Source organism: Mauremys mutica, chromosome 12 (genome assembly GCF_020497125.1).
Source record: "Mauremys mutica isolate MM-2020 ecotype Southern chromosome 12, ASM2049712v1, whole genome shotgun sequence".
Classification (NCBI taxonomy): domain Eukaryota; kingdom Metazoa; phylum Chordata; order Testudines; family Geoemydidae; genus Mauremys; species Mauremys mutica.
Window position 1 is genome coordinate 81,560,113 of NC_059083.1, and position 20,460 is coordinate 81,580,572.

Below are 20,460 nucleotides of genomic sequence, written 5' to 3' on the forward strand. Positions count from 1 at the left end.
ACATGTTTTGATAACCTTTTTTTATATATCCACGTTTAAGATCGCATTATTTAACTAATAAAAATACCCTTTAAAATGTTGTTTTTATGCATTTTTAACTAAATTCCAGTTTCTATCCAAATGCAGCTTGACAGAAATCATGAGTAAAACAATCACAATCCAGTAAATAAGAAATGCAACATTTTTTTATACAGAAAATGGTGAATTAAGAGCTTCATTCAATGTATGCTAAGCTATATAATTGCGTAAATAAATGTGTATAGCTGTAGCATATCCTGGTTAGCACAAAGGAGTACCATACTAAGTGCAAAAGCTTATATTTAATTGGAATTGACATGTCTGAGTGGTTCATTTTCATTGGTTGATATAATGATTCTTTAGAAAGATAACTAAAAAAGAACAAATACAAAACCAGATTAAAATCAATTAATCAAATCAAGGTTTTCTTCTTGGTGATTTAAATCCTGATTAAAATCCGTGATATAAGTCACTTTGATTAAATCAATCCACCCCGCCAACATATCCCCAGGCGATGGAGGGCCTAAGCGCTCTACCCTGCAGGGATGGCTCATTGCCACAGGGTGGATCACCTGGTCGTGTCTGGGGTTGGAGTCCCCACAATTGATCTTTCCACAGTCAGGCAACGTTAGTTTAACTCTACTGAGTAGCTCTCTTGGGCACAGAACTGAGGCGCAAGTAGGTTTAACTGGGTAGAGGTGGCCTGTCCTGCATCCTTAGTTCTTCTCTGTGAGTCTATGAGGAACAATTACAGGCAGTGGAAAAACAAATTGCTGCCATCTCTTGAGGGTACAAAGCAAAGGTGATGTGTGGTGGGGCATGCGGGGTCACGTGCCTCCTCCACACCGATTTGCTGCTTGGCTTGTACGGAGCATGCTCACACAGACTGAGCATGCTCAATAACTACGGCCCTACCAAATTCATGGGCCATTTTGGTCAATTTCACGGTCATAAGATTTAAAAAATCATGAATTTCATGACTTCAGCTGTTTAAATCTGAGATTTCACGGTGTTGTAATTGTAGGGATCCTGACCCAGAAAGGAGCTGGGGGAGGGGGTCGCAAGGTTATTGTAGAGGAGGTTTCGGTACTGCTATCCTTCTGCACTGCTGTTGGTGGGGTGCTGCCTTCAGAGCAGGGCACCTGGCCAACAGCCGCTGCTCTCCGGCCACCCAGCTCTGAAGGCAGCACAGAAGTAAGGGTGGCAATACCGCGACACCCCTAAAATAACCTTGCGACTGCCCTGCAACTCCCTTTTGGGTCAGGACCCCCAATTTGAGAAGCGCTGGTCTGCCCCGTGAAATCTGTATAGAACAGAGTAAAAGCACCCAAAAGACCAGTTTTCACAGGGGAGACCAGATTTCAGGGTCTGTGACATGTTTTTCATGGCCATGAATTTGGTAGGGCCCTGCCAATAACACTGCTGAAGCTGGCTGCCCCCCAACTATCTGGAGGCAGAGGTCTCCTCTGGTACAAAGTAAGGCTTTTTTTTCTGACTCTAACTTGTTTGCTCTGTGAAAGACCCACTTTAACCTGACATTTGTCCTGCATCTCAGCTACTTTGGCTTGGCCATGGCTGCTGCATTTGGTGATGCTTTACAAAGAGTAGATGTCCCGGTACTGACTCTCCTTACATTCTCTCCCAAGGGCCGTTCCTGGTTTAAACGAACACGGGGTATGTGTGCCCTTTACCAAGGGGAAGGCAACAGGGGCTTCTCGCCCAATTAAAGATTTTTACGGATGGGTGTTAAAGTCCCATCAGTACTTGGCAGGGTTGTTTTATTCTAAAGCTTGCCTCTGATTACAAATTGGCTCCCCCCCTTTGCATCCAAGGTGAGTCCACTTCCGTTCCCGGGCCTGGGGATTAGTGTGGCTAGAAAGCAATGCTTGCTTCACGGCTCCTGCACGATGTTGAAAACGCAGCTCATTGTGCAGTGTTGGGACGTCGGCTTTGCTGTAGCTGATTGGAGCTTTGTTGTATTCGGTAAGAGGGGAGCTGCTTCTTGTACTGGGTAACATTGAGTGATCTTTAAATATAGCACCAAGAATGGAGAGGGTTGCAGTAAGCTAGTTTGGTCGTGCAAAAGCTGCGGGTTTCTCTGGCACAGCCCATGCCTGATGGGAATGGCCAGAGTCATCTTGCTGGATAGATGGAAGAAGCGCTCTTGCCTGCTGCTGCTCGCTGGAGATCCTGGAAGACTGGGGTTCCCGTGGGGAACACCTGACATGGAGGAGCAGCTGTCAGCTCCACTATCTTCTCCAGTTGCTCCCCGCTACCCAGCCTATTCCCATAACCCAGCTCTGGCCGTGGTTGAGTTTCAGCAAGCAAGCTTTTCTTCCAGTCCGCCTCCGAACTTGGAGCTAGCCGTTCTGTCTGAACCCAAGGAACAGAGGAATGTCGTCAGGAAGCCGAGGGCACCGTGCGCCCCAGAGCCCCACTCGCTCTCCCCTTGTGGCAGGGTAAACAGCAGGAGTGATGGGATAGGAGCCTGAGGGACCTGCAGGGGAGCCTTTGGAGCAGAAGAGCCAGTGATCCAGTTTTGCCATCCAGCCCCTCTCTTATATGTGACTGGAACCAGTCCAGCGCCCCTGACTATCAGTTAATGATGTCAAGGGGCAGCTGACGATTTTGAGAGTACTGGCTTGGACCCTTGGCCTCTCCTACATCACCAGAAGGAGTTTCAGGTCATCCTGAGGTGTAAAACCAGGCCTCAAGGGGCAAGGAACTGAGGACTCCAGATGGTCCCAGAACTGCCCTGCTTCCCTGAAGAGAGGAAGACCCGTAAGTGACATGAGCGGACGTGTAAAGGGTCTTTTGGTTATCGAAGCAGTGTTGTGGCTTTTTGTGCATTGTGATATAGAAGTGGAAGGGTTTGGATGTTAGGAGTGTTGTAGTTCCAATGAATCTAGCCCCTGTGGCGGGCAGGAACATCTGTCTTTAAGCAAGTCTGTCTAGCAACATTGGTACTGAGACGTCTTGCCCATCTCTTCGTGTCCCTAGGTTCCCCTGTTCCCCTGTCAGTAACCTTGTGATATCTAACCCCAAAACCGTTTTGTTCTGTCCCGGGTCATGACCCCGGGCCTTGTCTGCGCTGTGCAGCGGGGAAGGTTCCCAGTGAGTGAAGAAGGAAGCCACTGGCACAAAGAGTTAAGTGAAAAGATGCCCTGCTCGCTCTCCTGTGAAGTTTTATTTTAAGATTTACAGGAGAAACAGCAAAGGCCTGGGACCATGGGGGAAGGGCGGGGAATGCCTCCCCGCCTCTGACAGATGGATGGACAGACAGCTGATGCCACCGGATTTATTTCCTTTGTTCCACTATTTCTTTGATCCCTTGTAGCCTCTCTTATGGCGAATGACAGGCTGTGCCTCCTGTACCTGCAGCTGAACAGGCCTGGGTTTGGGGGTCGGTGAGGCAGGCAGACGGCGGGGAGGGGGAAGGGATAAATCACGCCATGATGCGCATGGCCCATGTGGGCTGGGAGACTGGGAGTGCTGTGAACTGGCTCCCTTAATTTTTATTCGGGCTGGGGATGAGGGCAGCTGCAGTGCAGCCTCCATTCCTCCCCTGACTCCACCCCTAGTGTGCTCCCACCTGAAAGGCCATCCCAGGTGATACAGGGCCAGGATGTGTTTGGGGGTGGGGGATGCTTCCCATTCTGGCCTGACAAGATGGCCTGGAGATTATGAAACCCCTTCCCCCCAACCCGTCTGTCAGGTTCTTGTCTCTCCCTTGTCCTTTCCTGGTGACAGGACTGTTCGTTTTCATGACTCCCTTGTAATTTGGGTATTTTCAAAGGGGAATGTCAGGCATTCACCTGCACCCTTCCCGAAATTGCTAGGTTTGACCCCTAGCACACGGGGTAGGAGGAGGTGGAGAGAGGCTGCTGCTGACTCAGCCCTGCTGGGACTTAAGAACCATTCTGGGATTCCCTTTTTGCCAGGCAGATGGAGGCTTGGCATGCAGCAGAGCCCTTCTCTGCGGAGAGCAGCTCTGCCATCTGAAATGCTTTCCCTGCTGGAGGAATCAAAGCACTCGTGGGGCTCTCCCTGCCCCTCCACCCCTGCCTGCTGCCCGCAGTGGCTGTGATTAGAGGTTAAAGCAAATGGGGAAGAAAATACATGTTTTTTAAATCAGTGCAAATCTCCTTCCTTCTCGGCCATGCTGTGATGTCTCCACCCAAGCCTCCTCCCAGGTCTGTCCTAGGTTCCATTCTCCCTGGCCCATCCTGGGCCCCCAGAGCCTTGCCCTGGGCTGGGCGGCTCATTGTGCAGTGTGTCTGTATTTTCAGAGACTGTGCGGGATGTTGTGTGTGTAAAATTAGCATTGCCTTGTTAGTCCCTTTCAGGCTAATTCGGAGCGAAATGCTTTAGCAGCGGTGGGCTGATTCTATCCAGAGAACAAGAACTAATTAAATTCATTCTGACCATCAAGCAGTAAATTATTTATATCCAGACAGATGCAATCTAATCTGTAGCATCCAGCTCAACTGAACAGGCATCCTACTTGAGTCTGAGAGGGGGGAAAAAGTAGATTAAAGGCATAAGAGTAAAGGAGCGAGAGAGTGAGGGGAGAGAGCAAGAGAAGGGGAGAGACAGAGCAGCATCCGGGAAAGGGAGGATGGGGAGCTTGGCAGACAGGAAATTGTTCTCCTCTTCTTTAGCATTGCCATTCAGTTTCTAATCTCCCAGCGAGGGCCTGTTGGCCGAAGCAGTGCAGGCTGAGTCTGGGAAGGGGGTTTCCCTAAAACGAGCATTACAGACGTTGGATGGTGCCTCTCGGCACTGCGCGGAGCTGGGGCTTGCTCGTTCACTCCTGCGCTCTCAGAGACAGAGGTGCCTCATGGGGCCAGCAGCTCTCACTTGGGTCTTGCGCTCCCTGTGGTGCAACCTTCTGCACCACAAACGGGGCCTCTAAAGCCGTAGGCAAAAATGGATGTGACATTTCTCAAACCAGTATCCTAGTGCTTTGCCCAGTGCCGGCCTCCTCCCCCATTCATCAGGAAGTGGTGCAAACCGTGGCTCTCAACCAGGGGTATGCTCACCCCTGGAGGTATGCACAGGTCTTCCAGGGGGTGCATCAACTCACCTAGATATTTGCCTAGTTTTACAACAGGCTACATAAAAAACACTAGCAAAGTCAGTACAAACTAAAATTTCATTTGGAGAATGAATTGTTTATACTACTCTATGTACTACACACTGAAAGGTAAGTACAATAGTTATATTCCAATTGATTTATTTTATAATTATATGGTAAAAAGGAGAAAGTCAGCAATTTTTCAGTATTAGTGGGCTGGGACACTATTAATCGAGTCCTGTATCAGCCATTCCATTATCTTGCACGGGATCGATGTCAGGCTGGCAGGCCTGTTCCTGGGTCATCCCGTTTACCCTATTTTAAAATGGATACTACAGTCGCTTTCTTCCAGTCTTCTGGAACTTCCCCAGTGTTCCAAGACTTATTGAAAATCAACATTAATGGTCCAGCAAGTGCCTCAGCCAGCTCTTTTAAAATTCTTGTAGCATGTTATTTGGACCTGCTATTTAAAAATGTCTGACATCAGTAGGGTCTGTTTAACATCCTCCTGAGATACTTGTGGAATGCAAAGAGTGCTGTCTTTGCCATAGAATGAGACTATATCATCTGGTTTTCCCCCAAATGTCTTTGAAGCTCATCAAGGTTGGCTGGTGGAGTTCATCAAAGCTCCCCTGCCTCCTTAGGAAGCTAATCATGACCTCTGTAGAGCATGTGTGGCCCAGGAGGGAAGGGTGAGGGTTATGCAGTGTCTGTAATGGATGGGCAGTTGGAAATATTCTTCCTCCTCTGGATAACACCGTGTGAAAGTAAGTAGGTTACTGGTTCTCGTTATTGCCTGGTGAATTTCTTGCCTCTTGCCACCGTAGCTGGCTCTGCATTTCTCTCTCTCACTAACGGCAATGTAATCTGTCTCTTCCATCATGCACCCCTCCACTTGTCACCCGGCAGGACCCCCCAAAGTCTGTCTTTAGGGTGCAAGCAGGTACCGCAGCCTAATCTCAGAGCAGATACAAATTGTTATGATCTCCTTAAAGGGTTTTTTGGGTTATCTGACCCCAGTGTCTGATTAGATCATTCTTGTGTCTCAGTGGTAACATGAGCTTCGACTGCTTAAAAGCTGCAGTTCACTCTAATTACTATTGAGCTGACATACCTCTCCTACTCTCAAATCGAAGGGAAGAGTGAACAATCATTTGCTAATCCTTCAGGGGGCTGTGAAGGATTCCAGCCGCCTAGGAGACTGCTTTCAGCTGGTAGCTGATTAGAATATTATGTTTAAAAATGATCTGGCTATTATTTAGATCAGACCCACACAACTGGCTAATGGCAAAGCAGCCAAGTCAGTGCATTTCATTATTGTTTTGAAGTATAAAGGAGAGAGATCCTAAGTGTGCGCGGCTTGGGGACCAGCAGTCCAGGTGTTGTAAACTGCAGCACTAAACATAAATTGGGTAGCTAAGCTGGGCAGAGCTGCTGGGGTTGTGTCTCAGGTCAGCAGGAGCTCTTTGGGTAAAGGTGCTAAGACTTGATGCTGAGGTAGGTAACCTAGTCAGCAGCATAACCCCGACCTACCCAGTGTGTACTGGGCCCCGTGTAAAAGCCAGGCTGGATTCTTTGGGGGTGCGGAGTTGTTTCAAAGGCTTGATCAGAAATAATACCACCTAGCTCTCATGTAGTGCTTTTGAACTGTAGCTATCAAGTCTCCCCAGGGAACGGAGGGGACCAAGAGAGAGAAGGGGAGTGTTTGGGGGAAGTACAGCCTGAGAGTCTAGGGAAGGGTGGGGTACGAAGAGAGGCAGGTAGTCTGGCGAGGACTTTGAGGCTAGCTGCTCTCACTGCGTTTATTAAGGTCTCCGAGAATAAATCAGCTGTTAATCAGTCTGTGTCCTTTTATAGGCCGAGTTCCTCAGGTCCCCCATGCAGAGAGCTGGAGCAGAGATTTCTTCAAGGCTGCTCAATAATTCTTCCTCTTAAATAGAAAACGCCATCCGGCTCCAGGGCTCGCAACATGCTTGCATGCAGCGTTCAGTAGCTCCTGAACTGACACTTCTCCAGCAGATTTATTTTTCCATAGTATTCAAGGTAAAGGTGCAGGCAAGAGGCTATGAAAACATTATGAGTAGCAAAAACTCTGCTCTCAAAGCAAAGCCCTGTGGCAGGCAGGGAGAGGGGAGCCTCCAGGAAAAGCTTCCCTCTTCCTCCTCCAATCATGGTGCCTTTTGGAAAGACTGAGTGCAGGGGTCATTTGCAATCACAGTGGTGATTGGTCTTTGTGGCAGGGAAGGGAGCCTTCAGTCTCAGTCCCTGGGGCAGCGGGCCTGGGGGGATATCCCCATTGGCCAGTAGGGAAATGGTACATCTAGGGGGCCGAGTCACTCTCCTAGCCAGTATCCGAACTCCGGAGTTGCTGGAGCCTAGTCTCCTGCTCCCTCCATTAGAACACGTCTTCTCTCAGCCAATACAAAGAAGGCAAACGTTCTGCTCTACCGTGTTCACTCCAGCTGCAGGCACGTGCTTGTTTGCCGGCAGATCCGGTGACTGGTTTTGGATTGGTCTGACTGTGCTGGGGAAGCGATACGTTGCCTGGGCCTAGCTGTGTGTGTTGGGAGAGGCCCCAGGAATATCTGACATCCTGCTAAATGGCCTTGGTAGCAGCAGAAGCTGATAAAGGGATGAACTTCACCAGGCAGGGATAACCTTCACAAAGCTGCGAAACTCCTAACCCCTGAGCGTGCGTGGATGCGCGCACGCCCGGAGCGGGCTGGTTTGATCCCCCTCGGCTCACTGTGTGTGAGTTAGTGAGGTGAGGACACACGCTGCAGCTTCAGACAAGCAGAAAGGCTGGAAAAGTAACATGAAATGCAAGCCACGGTTTCAACTTGTGGCCGAATTGGATAATAGGTTGATTAAACAGCTCGTCTTGGAGGAAGGAATTAAGAATTTCCCTCTGGGTTTGGTGAAATTGGTTGGAAGGAAACACTGGCAGAGGGCAGGAGTCAGACAGCTGGAAGAAAACGAACTTTGAAGTGTCTGATTCCATTGACCTCCTTTGCCGTGGTGTGTGACAGCCATGCAGTGGTGCGTGTGAGCCCACCACGGAGGACACTTTAAATGCAGGCTTGTGGCTGTGGAGCATTAAGAGTTAATGGTGACTCTGTTGCTTGCGGGACGGGGGGGTTGGAAGGTTCTCTCACCCTTTCATGCAGGTTCTCTCCATAAACGGTTGGGATTGTTTGCTTCTGGCTGAGGAGTGGCATGGGAGGTACCGTGCAGAGAATGGCACCGTGCTGGCTTCTGTGTTCTGAAAGCTACTTTCCCTTCTGTAGTGTCAGTCCCTGTTCAAGTCCCTGGCACCCAGGAAAACATGTTAGGAAGGTAAATATGAAGTTAGTGAACAGGATCAGCAAACGGGAGTTTTGCAAGGGATTTTAGAGAGGGAGCGTGAGAATCAGATAAACTTAATACACATTCTGTCCAAACTGAGGCCAATAAACCCCTCCCCCACAAAAAACGAACCAGCTAAACCAGAAACCACACATAGAACAAACACAGCTACCCCCTGCAAGAGTAAAACTAATGCAGGCAGAAATCCTGCAGGAAAGTGGGGGCTGTCCAGTGTATTGCCCTGAATGCTGTATGTGAGATTCCCTGCCTTTTGGGCAGGTGACGTATGTGTGCATTCAGTGCGAGCAGCTCATGGCCCTCAGAGACCGAGTATGGGCTGAACTGGAGGAGCTAAGGGAGACAGAGAGGTGCACAGAGGAGACTTTTCAGGTCCCAGCCCCAGACTGACAGCCTCTGTGCTGTGGAGGAGGATTAAAGTCTTGGGTAAGGAGAACATTAGGCTGGAGCGGAGGGAAATGATCCCATAGCTGGGACCCTCCTTCCAGATGATGTCATGGTGTCCTCTCGCACTGAGGCTACCTCTCCAAGGGAGGGTACCCCAGTTAGTAGGAAGAGACAGGTAGTAGTAATGGGGGGTTCAATTATTAGAAATATAGATAGGGTTTGTGATGACCACAGAAACCACATGGTAAATTGCTGGCAGTGTGCAAATCTCACAAGACAGCTAGACAGACTTATGTGCAGTGCTGGGGAGGAGCTGGTGATCATGGTACATGTAGGTACCAATGACCTAGGGAAAGATAGGAGAGAGGTCCTGGAGGCCAAATTTAGGCTGCTAGGTAATAGATTAAAGTCTGCGACCTCCATGATGCCATTCTCGGAAATGCTTCCAGTTCTGCATGCAGAGTCAGTTAAACAGGCAGAGAGCTGCAGAGACTCAATGTGTGGATGAGACAGTGGTATTTGAAGGAGGGATTTAGGTTTATTAGGAACTGGGAAACCTTCTGGGAAAGGAGGAGCCAATACAGGAAGGAGGAGCTCCACCTAAACCAAAACAGAACCAGATTGCTGGCACGGAAAATTGAAAAGGTCATAGAGGAGTTTTTCAGCTAAGGGCTGGGAGAAAGCTGACAGGTGCGGAGGAGCACGTGGTTCGGACAGACACATCCCTTGGGAAGGGATTTATTAAAGGCGATACTCTATAGCCTAGTAAAGAGGGGAGCATTGAAGTTGATAAAGTACAGGTACAAACTGAAGAGAAACAGTCAAATGAAAGAATCCCACTCAGTTACATCACGTGAAGGCATCACATGAACTAAATATTGACACATTTTATAAGTGTTTGTATACAAATGCAAAAAGTCTAAATACTAAGATGGGTGAATTTGCGTGTTTGGTATTAAAAGAGAATATTTATATAACAGGCATCAAAGAAACATGGTGGAACAATGATAATCAACATGTCCCAGTAATACCAGGGGACAAAATATATAGAAATGACAGGGTAGTCACACTGGTGGGAACTGGCACTATATGTGAAAGTATAGAGTCAAATATAGTAAAAATCTTAAATGAATCAAACTGTACTGTAGAATCTCTCTGAATATAAACTCTGTGCTGGAATAATAAGAATATAGCAGTAGGACTGTACTACCATCACCTGATTAGGATGGTGATGGTGATGGTGAAATGTTCAGGGAGATTAGAGAGACTATAAAAACAGGAAACCCAATAAAAATGGGAGATTTCAACTATCTCCATATTGACTGAATACATATCTTCTCAGGACAGATTGCAGAGATAATATTTCTAGACACTATAATGACTGCTTCTTGGAGCAGCTGGTCCTGGAACCCACAAGGGGAGAAGCAGTTCTTGAATTAGTCCTAAGTGGTGCACAGATGTGGGCCAATATAGTGAAACTGCTCAGAAATAGCGACCATAATATAATTAAATTTAACATCCTTGTAGGGGAGGGGGGGGGGAAATACCAAAGAAACCCACCCCAGGAGCATTTAACTTCAAAAAGGGGAGCTACACAAGAACAATGGAAATTAAAAGGAATAACCACAAGAGTGAAATGCCTGCAAGCTGCATAGGAACTTTTTTAGAAACACCACACCAGAGGCTCAAGCTATAAGTCTACCCCTAATGATGATGATGATAAAAGCAAGAGGACCAAAATAATGCCACAGTTGCTAAACAACAGAGTAAAAGAGGCAGTTAGAGACAAAAAGACGTCTTTTAAAAACTGGAAGTCAAATCCAGCTGAAGAAAATAGGGGGGAGCATAAACTCTGGTACGTCAAATGTAAAAGTTTAACTGGGCAGGCCTGTAGCGAGTCGGTGTGGCTCCCCTCCTGCCAGCCGGAGGGTGGAGCCCCGACCAACCGTTTACAAGGCCAAAAAAGAATTTGAAGAGCAACTTGCAAAAAAGACACAAAAACTAACAGTAAAATTTTTTAAATACATCAGAAGCAGGAAGTCTACGAAACAGTGAGAGGGGCCACTGGACAATCAAGGTGCTAAAGGAGCACTGAAGGAAGACAAGGCTGTTACAGAGAAGCTAAACAAATTCTTTGCATCTGTCTCCACTGCACAGGATGTGAGGGAGATTCCCACACCTGAGCAATTCTTTTTAGGTGACAAATCTGAGGAACTGTCCCAGACCGAGGTGTCAGTAGAGGAGGTTTTGGAACAAATAGTTGAAACAAACAAACAAAGCAGCAATAAGTCACCAGGACCAGATGGCATCACCCAAGAGTTCTGAAGGAACTCAAATGTGAAATTGCAGAACTGCGAACTGTGGTATGGAACCTATCGCTTAAATCAGCCTCGGAACTAGCTGACTGGAGGCTAGCTAATGTAATGCTGATTTTTAAAAAAGGGCTCCAAAGGCAACCCTGACAAATACAGCCCAGTAAACCTAAGTTCAGTACCAGGCAAATTGGTTGAAACTGTAGTAAAGAACAGAATTATCAGACAAATCAACACAATATGTTGGTGAAGAGTCAACAAGGCTTTTGTACAGGGAAATCATACCTCACCCATCCATTAAAATTCTTTGAGGTGGTAAACAAGCATGTGGACAAGGGTGATCCAGTGGATAGAGTGTACTTGGACTTTCAGAAAACCTTTGACAAGGTCCCTCACCGAAGGGTCTTAAGCAAAGTGAGCAGTCGTGGGATAAGAGGGAAAGTCCTGTCTGGGATAAGTAACTGTCTAAAAGCTAGAAAACAAAGGATAGAAATAGATGGTCAGTTTTCACAGTGAAGCGAGGTACATAGTGGCGCGTCCCGGGGATCTGTACTTGGACCAGTGCTGGGCAATGTATTTATAAATAGTGAGGTGCCAAGGTTTGCAGATAATACAAAATTACTCAAGATAGTTAAGTCCAAAGCAGACTCACTGCAAGAGTTACAAAGGGATCTCACTAAAGTGGGTGACTGGGCAACAAACTGGCAGATGAAATTCAATGTTGATACATGCAAAGTAATGTACATTGGAAAACATAATCGCAATTCTACATACAAAACGGTGGGGTCTAAATTAGCTGTTACCACTCAAGAAAGAGATCTGGGAGTCACTATGGATCGTTCTCTGAAAATATCTGCTCAATGTGCAGTGGCTTTTGAAAAAACGAACAGTGTTAGGAAACATTTGGAAAGAGAGAGATAAGACAGAAAATATCATAATGCCACTGTATATATCCAGGGTACTCCCGCACTTTGAATACTGCATGTAGTTCTGGTTGCCCCATCTGGAAACAGATATATTAGAATTGGATAAAGTACAGAGAAGGGCAGCAAAAATCATTAAGGGTATGGAACAGCTTCCATATGAGGAGAAGTTAGAAAAGACTGAGACAGTTCCTCTTAGAAAAGAGGTGACTAAGTGGGGGATACAGTAGAGATCTATAAAATCATGACTGGTGTGGAGAAAGTGAATAAGGAAGTGTTGTTTACCCCTTCACGTAACACAAGAGCCAAGGGTCACCCAATGCCATTAATAATCAGCAGGTTTGAAACAAACATAAGGAAGTATTTCTTCACACAACACACAGTCAACCTGTGGAACTCATTGCCAGGGGATGTTGTGAAGGCCAAAAGTATAACTGGCTTCAAAAAAGAATTCTCTCCAGACCAGAGCAGGAAGGCTATCGTGCTCTGAGCTAGTTAGCCCCTCGGTTTGAGTTAGTTTAACATTTTCAAATCTTTTGGGAGCAGCCTGCAGACTGTCCATATCATGGGAAAACCCCAAACCCACAGTGAAGAGCTACATAAAATAACAGTGCTTTTTGCTCCCCCATGTGGTAGCCAACACACACTCTACTGGCCTCAGTGGTGCCAGCATATTACAGAGGAAGCGCAAACCGAGAGAGCCCGGTCGCTTTGTACTGCAGTGTTTGCCAGCTGGAGAACAATTAAGCCTGCAGGGGAAGGAATGTGATTTTTAAACTTCTCAGAGCCAGTCATGGGCTGAAGAGTATAAAGAATTTGAAGGAATCTCAGTCTTGCTGCAGTTTGTGAGCAATGCAGAGCTCTGTGTGCCTGGGGATGGTGGGAATCGCCAGAGATCCCTGCTCAGCCCTCTGACTCTGCTTCTGTTGGGTCAGAATCCCGTCAATCGATGGATTACTCCAGAGGTGGCCCTGCTGTGGCTGTTGGGTGTTTTGGGGAGGAGGGAGTTGAGCCAGGCTCCGTGGGAGGCAGCCGTGCCATTCAAAGAGCCAGTGTTTAACATTTTTATTTTTATTTTCCATTTTTGACATTGTTGCTCAGTCCCTCTGGTTAAGCTGTTAAATCACTCCATGTATTTAGTGTGAGTGTCGCTGAGAGCTCATTTTTATCTTGGTGAAAACCAGGCTCACTCATGGGCATATAATGAAATTGCATAAATATACCCTTAGCTGGAAATCAAATTTATTTTCCCTGTTCATTATGGGGTAGAAAGCCACTATGAAATGTATAACTTTTCCCCCCTCCCAGTGCTGGAATTGAAAGGCTGGTGCGGGCTCTTTTTATACTGATGATTTCGTCCTGATTCAATTTAAAGCTGGTTAGAGCTGAAATACTGTAGCATAATTGACAAAGATCAGTGTCGGTTGTAATGCTAATATCGTCTTGGCTGCGGCTTCAGTATCACCAGAAGAACGCAGGTTAAAAACCACTTCCATTGGAGAGCAGCTGGGCCTGTAGTGTCCACATGGGTCTATCTGGGTAGTGCGGGGAGTAGAAAGTTGCTGCCAAGCCTGTGTGCTGCACTAGAGATGGAAGGATGACTGGGAGTGCTGGTCACCCCTCACTTAGAAGCTAAATCTTCTTACCTGGCAGCACGTAGAGGACATCCAGGTTACCATCCTCGGCAGCAAGAAGCTGGGCTGAGTTGGAAAGAGGTGGCTTCCTGCAGGAGACCTTGGCAGAGCCAGCCAGAGCGGAGGAGTCCCTGCAGTGGAGCAGAGGGAAGGAAGTGCCTGGGAAGAATGGTCCAGCTGGTGGGGTCAGCAAGATGCTAGTCAGTCCATTTGTCCGTCATTGGGATTGATTTTTGACTGTATTGAAATTGCTATAAAGTCATGTTATAGAGCTATAATTAAGCGGGGCCATTTAGCTGGCAGCGTTAAGTGCTAAGCAGATTTATGGCACTGCTCAGCCTTCTGCGGCGTTATATTTCACCATGAAGTACCCCAGGTTTTTGTGTGTTCTACACTTGTATTTGTTTGGCAGTGATTAGAATAATGGGGGTTTCCGGGGTCGTGTTGCCAAGCTAAGGAAATGACAGTTCTATCCCCGCTGCGGTATCGACTCAATTGCATCCCTGTGAGAGAGACACAAGTACTGGTGTACAAGAGCGGCTGGTAAGCTGAGCCAGTGCTGGCGGCAGGGGGAAGTGGAGCTGGGCGAGATGTGTAGCCAGCCAGGCTGCCCTGAGCCTCTCTGTTCTTAGGATGGTGCCTGTCATGCGACAGGTTGGGCAGGGTGAGCCGTTATACCCTCAAAATGGCTCTATCCCCCCAACTGGCTGTTCATGGGGTTTCTTATGTGCTGTCAAAACTACCACCTCTGAGTCAACACTGGGGAGAGACGCATGACATTCGCTTTCATCAAAGCGGCACAGCCTAGTGGACCATGCACAGACCTGGGAGCCAGGAGTCGCTGTGTTCTGATGGATTCTGTGAGCCTTGCTCTTTGTTCTTGCCTGAGTCTCAGTGCTCCTGTCTTCTGTGTGACGTTTTCTCATCCCAGTGTACACAGGACAAATGGTAGTTAGCTGGCCAGGGACCCCCACCCAGGCTACGTGGTGGCCAGTTAACGCAGCTTCAAACTGTTGGCCCGAATCTTAACAGGGTTTCCTAATTGTGTTAACTTAAGAGAGCATAATTGATAAACATACCCTTTTGCCCACCAAAGAGAGGCTGTGCGCTTTCCCACGTACTCTGTGAAGCGGGGTGCAGGTTTGCTTGCTTAGCTGGCAGGGCATTGAGGATTAATTATTGAAGACTGTGAAGTGCTTTCCCAAGGTAAGTGCCAGGCGTTGTTACTATTTCATCCCAGTCGCACTCGAGAGGCAGCAGCACTGGGCTTCCAGACATGCCTGGGGGCGTGAGGGGATGTCACTCGGCAGAGCTTTCTGGGGTCCCTGGGAGCCAGTGAGCAAGAAGGGCTCAGCATCAGCTGTGTGGCTGCCAGCACAGTGCCCCTTCCGGGCTCGGACTTCGGAGGGCTCAGGACAAGTAGCCACCTTTGGCCCTGGACAAGCTCTGCACCGTCTCGCCGGAGTGCCCCCCCCCAGGCTCTCTCCTCCCTTCCGCCCTTTGACACGGCGACGCTCCCTTCAGAGGTGTGACTGCAGCGCGGGTCGGCATCCCCACGCCAGCTTTCACCTCGTTGGAGTGGCCAAAGAGAGCAGTGAAGGTGGGACCACAATATGCGTATGGGCTCAGGGTCCCAGGTGGGCTGGTGCAGCCTGCCCCAGGCTCTGCGCTCCTGCGTCTCCGCTGTGGGTTTTAGTCATGCGAACTAGATGAAAGCTAACGTGGGGGTGTATCTCTGCACCGCCTGCCCTGTGAGCCTTCCAGCCCGGGCCGGCAGACACGGGCTCATGCTGCAGAGAGCGGTGTAGATGCTGTGACTCAGCCTCTGAAGGCTAGAGCAGGGGATGGGCTTCAGAGCCCAAGCTTCAGCCTAAACTGCAGCTTCAAAGTGCTGCTGACAGCTATTTTTAGAGCAGTGGTGCAAGCCCTGTGAGCTCGGGCTGGGAGGCCTGCTGCTGCAGGCTGTGTAGACATACTGTGAGGGCAGCAAGCTGCAGTAGGACGGAATTGGGTGCCTGGGATACTAGAAAGGCCTTCCCTATGGAAGGCTTCTTGCATTTGTTTGTTGTGCAAAATCCCGGCTTTCCACTATTCTCACTTTCTTTAGTGCTTTACAGTATAAAAACTTCTCACCCCCACCCCCAGGTGTTCAGAGACAAGCACAGGAGTCGGTCCATGCTGCATTCTGTGGGCCGCCTTCTAGCAGGCATGGAAGAGCCCAGCAATTCAGCTTTAAGGAACCAGCAAGGGGCACTTTTGTGGGCACAAATGAGGTAAATGGGCCCTGGGCTCTTCCCAGAAGCAGGGTCTGTTTTGGCACCTAGTGCTCTGCTGGAGGCAAGGTTCTCTGGAGAGCTGTCAGGGCCCTCCTACCTCCGGCCACTTGGCTGCTCCGATGCTCCCCTGACTAGACTTGGGTTTGTTTCTGAAGAGCATCATGGAGCAGTAGGAGGGAGGCTCTATGACCTGAATATTTACACCTCTGTCCTTCACCCTCCCTCCCACCGGAACAGCTGGGATAATTGGTGAGAGCTCCAAGCCCTGTGGGCCAGCGGACACATCATTCCAGCAAGAGCAAAAATAAAATATCTGGAGGGGAAATGAGCAGATTAGAGGGTTAAAGTGCCAGCAGTGAATTTGCAGCGGTGCAATTAGTGCTAACCTTCATATGCACTTGTCAGCCTCTTCTTTGAACTCTCTCCCGGCCGGCCGGCCGGAGAGCCAGAGATTTACCAGCTGAGTCATTCACCATCTTGATAAGACTTGCTGAGGTTTCCGGGGTACAGTTAATAGCGGGAACCCAGATAAGCTCTCAGGCACCAGCCTGTGAAATTTCCTTTCTTGGACAGCAAAGGAACATTTGTGTGTCCTTTAACAGGCATCTCCCACTCAGTAGCCAGACATGGGGGGCAAATGCAATGCTGGGGAGCCATCCAGGGAGCTTCTTGTGACACCCCCGTCACCCCATGTGGGGTCTGTGGAGTGGTGTCCATGTGCTGCTGTTCTCCGGCAGCACAGCTCTCCGGTGGATCCCTAACTCCCATTTGTTGGAAGATGAACCGTTCTACGAGCCGCCTGTTCCCCTCACACCTTCCCAGCACTTCCATTTGCAGCAACTCTTCTCTGAGAACAGAATTTATTTAGCACCTTCCCCCCACCCCTATTGTGCCTGTTCTCTCTGAACACAAAGTAAATCAATTGACTCTATAAACAGCCTTCCTGAGACCAAAGGGCCTCCCCGGGGCACCTACCTCTCTGCCTTGAAGCCTGGCAAACAGGTGATTCCTACCCCAGGGTCCTGAAGGCCAGGTTGGTGCTCTCTGGCATCTTTCACACTCCAGGGATCATAGAATGCTTTCCAAAGCAGTGAGTTAGGCACCATCAATTCACAGGCACAGGCAAATGTGGAGACCGCTGTGTGCTCATGCTGGTGACAAGGTGGCGTGAACATTGGCTTGGATTCCAGGGTTCTCCCTGTCCCACTCCGGAAGTTGCAGGATCTTTAACTGTCTGATGTGCCATCCAGGGAGTTTTGCTTGATGCCCTGTCTCTTGCAAAGGATGGTCCCTAGAAGGCTAGAGCTCCTTTGGGCCTGAGCGTGTGCTAGATGATATGTCCTTGTGAATGACTCAAACGCTCGGCCTTCTGACCTAGTAGCAGTAGTGCTCCCAAGTGAACCACATGGGTGCTTTTTGTGTGTTGTGTAAGAACGCAGCTCGTGAGTAGCAGAGCCACAAGTGAATTCATCCCATCTCTCCTCGTGAATGAAGATCAAGTCATAACAGATCAGCCGTCCTAGCTAGAGCTGGGCAAATAACTGATTTCTTTGGTATCAGAGTGGTATCCGTGTTAGTGTCGATCTGTAAAAGCGGCAGAGAGTCCTGTGGCACCTAGCAGACGTGTTGGAGCATGAGCTTTCGTGAGTGAATCCGTCTGTTAGTGTATAAGGTGCCACAGGACTCTTCACTGATTTTTTTAGGTCGCTGGCAGTTCAAAAACCAAACAAAAACCAGTCCAACCCAAACTGAAAATAAAATGTTTCAGAATTTTTGGTGAATCAGAAAAATTTTGTTTAGTCTTGAACAAAATGTTTTGTTTGGAGCATTTTTAACCTTTTTAATACAGCAAAGGAAATGAAAGGCTAAATTCACAAAACGGAGGTGGGCGAGTAATCTTCAAATACGTGAGGGGCTGTTAGAAAGAGGAGAATGATCAATTGCTCTCCATAGCCACTGAAGGTAGGACAAGAAGTCATGGGCTTAATCTGCAGCAAGGGAGATTTGGGTTAGATAATAGGAAAAAGTTTCTAACTCTAAGGGTGGTTAAGCTCTGGAACAGGCGTCTGAGGGAGGATGTAGAATCCAGTCACTGGAGAGTTTACAGAACAGGTTGGATAAATTCCTGTCAGGGCTGGTCTACATTTACTTGGTTCTGCTTCAGCATAGGGGGCTGGACTAGATGCCCTCTTGAGGTCCCTTCCAGCCCTACATTTCTATGAATCTATGATACCCCGTAACCAAGGCAACCACCTGGGAGGGGAGATATCTGGGTTCAGTTTGCTGCTCCTGAACCAGGGTTTGGAACCCAGGTCTCCTACACCCCTCCCAGCTGAGTGCCCTAACCACTGGACTATAGGACTTGCTAGGATGGATTTGTCTGACTCTCCTACTGAAGCAGTTCGGCTTTGGTCCACAGAGGGATTGTGAGACTATCATGTGGTGGTTAGGCACTCATCTTGGCGGGGGGTGGCCCGTTCCAGGCCCGGTTCCAGAGCAGGGATTCAAACCTGGGTTTCCCACATCCCAAGTGAGTGCTTTAAGCACTGGGTTACTGTTGTTATAAGGGGGCGGGGGCTCCACCTATGTTTGTGAATGGTACCTAAAGCTTCTTGTGAATTTAGCCCACAAACTCAAAATGGTTCATTTTGATAATGTTGAAATGAATTGTTTGGGTGTTTCTGCATTATTGTTTGTTTTTGTTTCACTTTAAACAGTTTCCTCAAATTGACGCACATTCATGAAATGTTTTCATTAGCTAAATCTGCAGTTTTTGGTCTGGAAAAAGTTTTGGATGGAAAAATTTGGCTGAGCTGTATTCATAGATCTTATCTGCACAGTGTGTGTCCTCCCATTTCTCTTCAGGACTGGATTTACTTTTGATGAGTGTTGCTAAGTGATCAGTGCTCGATGTACCTTTCTAGTTGTAATATTGCTCCCATGAAATAGAAATGCCCATAAATAAATGTAACATATGTCTCATTGCCTTCCTGCAGCACCACAGAGCAAGGAAACTGCCAGGTGACTTGTGTTAAAACTACAAGCACCAGCTCTGATTTTTATATCCGACAATTCCATGCAGCTTGTCCTGTTTGAGTGGGTGTTTCAGCCCCACCCAGGGGCGGCTCTAGACATTTCGCTGCCCCAAGCAGGGTGGCACGCCGCGGGAGGTGCTCTGCCGATCGCCGGTCCCGCGGCTTCGGTGGACCTCCCGCAGGTGTGCCTGCGGATGCTCCACCAAAGCCGCGGGACCAGCGGACTCTCCGCAGGCAGAGTGCCCCCCGCGGCATGCTGCCCCAAGCACACGCTTGGCGTGCTGGGGCCTGGAGCCGCCCCTGGCCCCACCCCTCATATTGATTGGCCTCTGTGTATGTCTACTGATGAGCATTTAGTACTGCAGTGGTTGTCGGTTTTACGGTTACAAGTGAATTAACACCCTCTGTTTGGGTCCATCCCGGCTGGGGAAGTCCCTCTTGTTCCCCAGGTGTGAAAGGCCTGATTCTCTGTCTCCCCTTGTTGGTGCTTGCTGAAGATGTCTTTGGGTATGTCTTGTGATTCTCTCTCTAACTGATTATCTGGCGCTGTGTTGTTCTTCCAGTCCATGGTTCTGCTGATGTGAATCTGTAACAGCCACCCAGAAATGACAGAAAAACTGAATCATTTAACAGAGAAGCAGAAAACCTGCCTGACATGAAAGAGAAATAACAGGGGTATTTCCACATCAAAGGCTTCTGCTGTTTGCCGGGCCTCCTGCTTCCCCTCCCCAGATTCTCAGCTGTCTGGAGAGAGCTTGAGCACACAGATATGCATGGCTGATCTGGGAGTATATGGGATTGCCAAGCAAAAGGGATGATGCATTACTGCTCTTGTGAGGTGGCACTCCCAACCCTTAGCCACCATTAAGTGTAATTAACCTTCTTAGTTTTCTCTGCCTGGGAGGGAGGCAGGGGCAAACAGACTGGCTGGCAGTGGATTGGATGGATGCAGCTCAAATCCCACTATTTTTACATTGCATACAAGCAGTGAGCTCTTTGATTCTCTACTCTGTCACTTGCTGTTTATCCAATGGAGTCACCTCTTTGAGGTGACCAGGTAGTGCAAAAACAAGGAAGGTTGCTAGGAGGCCACGCCGTTTGTCTAGGATGAGGACTTAGGATCTGTGGCAAGCGCATGGGTCACTGGCCTACTCCCTCTACATAGGCCAGTCAAAACATCCAGGTTGTATGATGTGGCGGCCAGAACTTTCTGGCTGGGACTAGCAGCTGAGAGCGCCACTCTCTGTGTATCCTGGTCCTAATCCTCAAGGCTCTCAGTGGTCTAGGACTGGGCTGCTTAAGAGCACCCTCTGTCCCTGATCAGGCAAAACACAAACTAGAAGCGCCTATGATGAGACTTGGGAGTCCTTGTACGGCATCCTAGATCATGCAATACCCGGCCCCAGCGGTTAGAGTGAGCCTGTTCTCACAGTTA

General features: G+C 48.5%; 1 protein-coding gene across 9 annotated transcripts in view; it reads left to right on the forward strand.

Annotated features, from left to right (window-relative positions):
- RBFOX3 (RNA binding fox-1 homolog 3) overlaps window positions 1-20,460 on the forward strand; it is a 352,384-nt gene that overhangs the window by 34,194 nt on the left and 297,730 nt on the right. Inside the window, exon 1 of one of the 9 annotated variants that reach the window (XM_044981549.1) lies at window positions 15,260-15,314. The exons of the other annotated variants lie outside the window; for them this stretch is intronic. The gene's annotated coding sequence lies outside the window, so the exon portion shown is untranslated. Of the gene's footprint in view, window positions 1-15,259; window positions 15,315-20,460 lie in introns of those variants that run through there. 9 annotated transcript variants of the gene reach the window in all.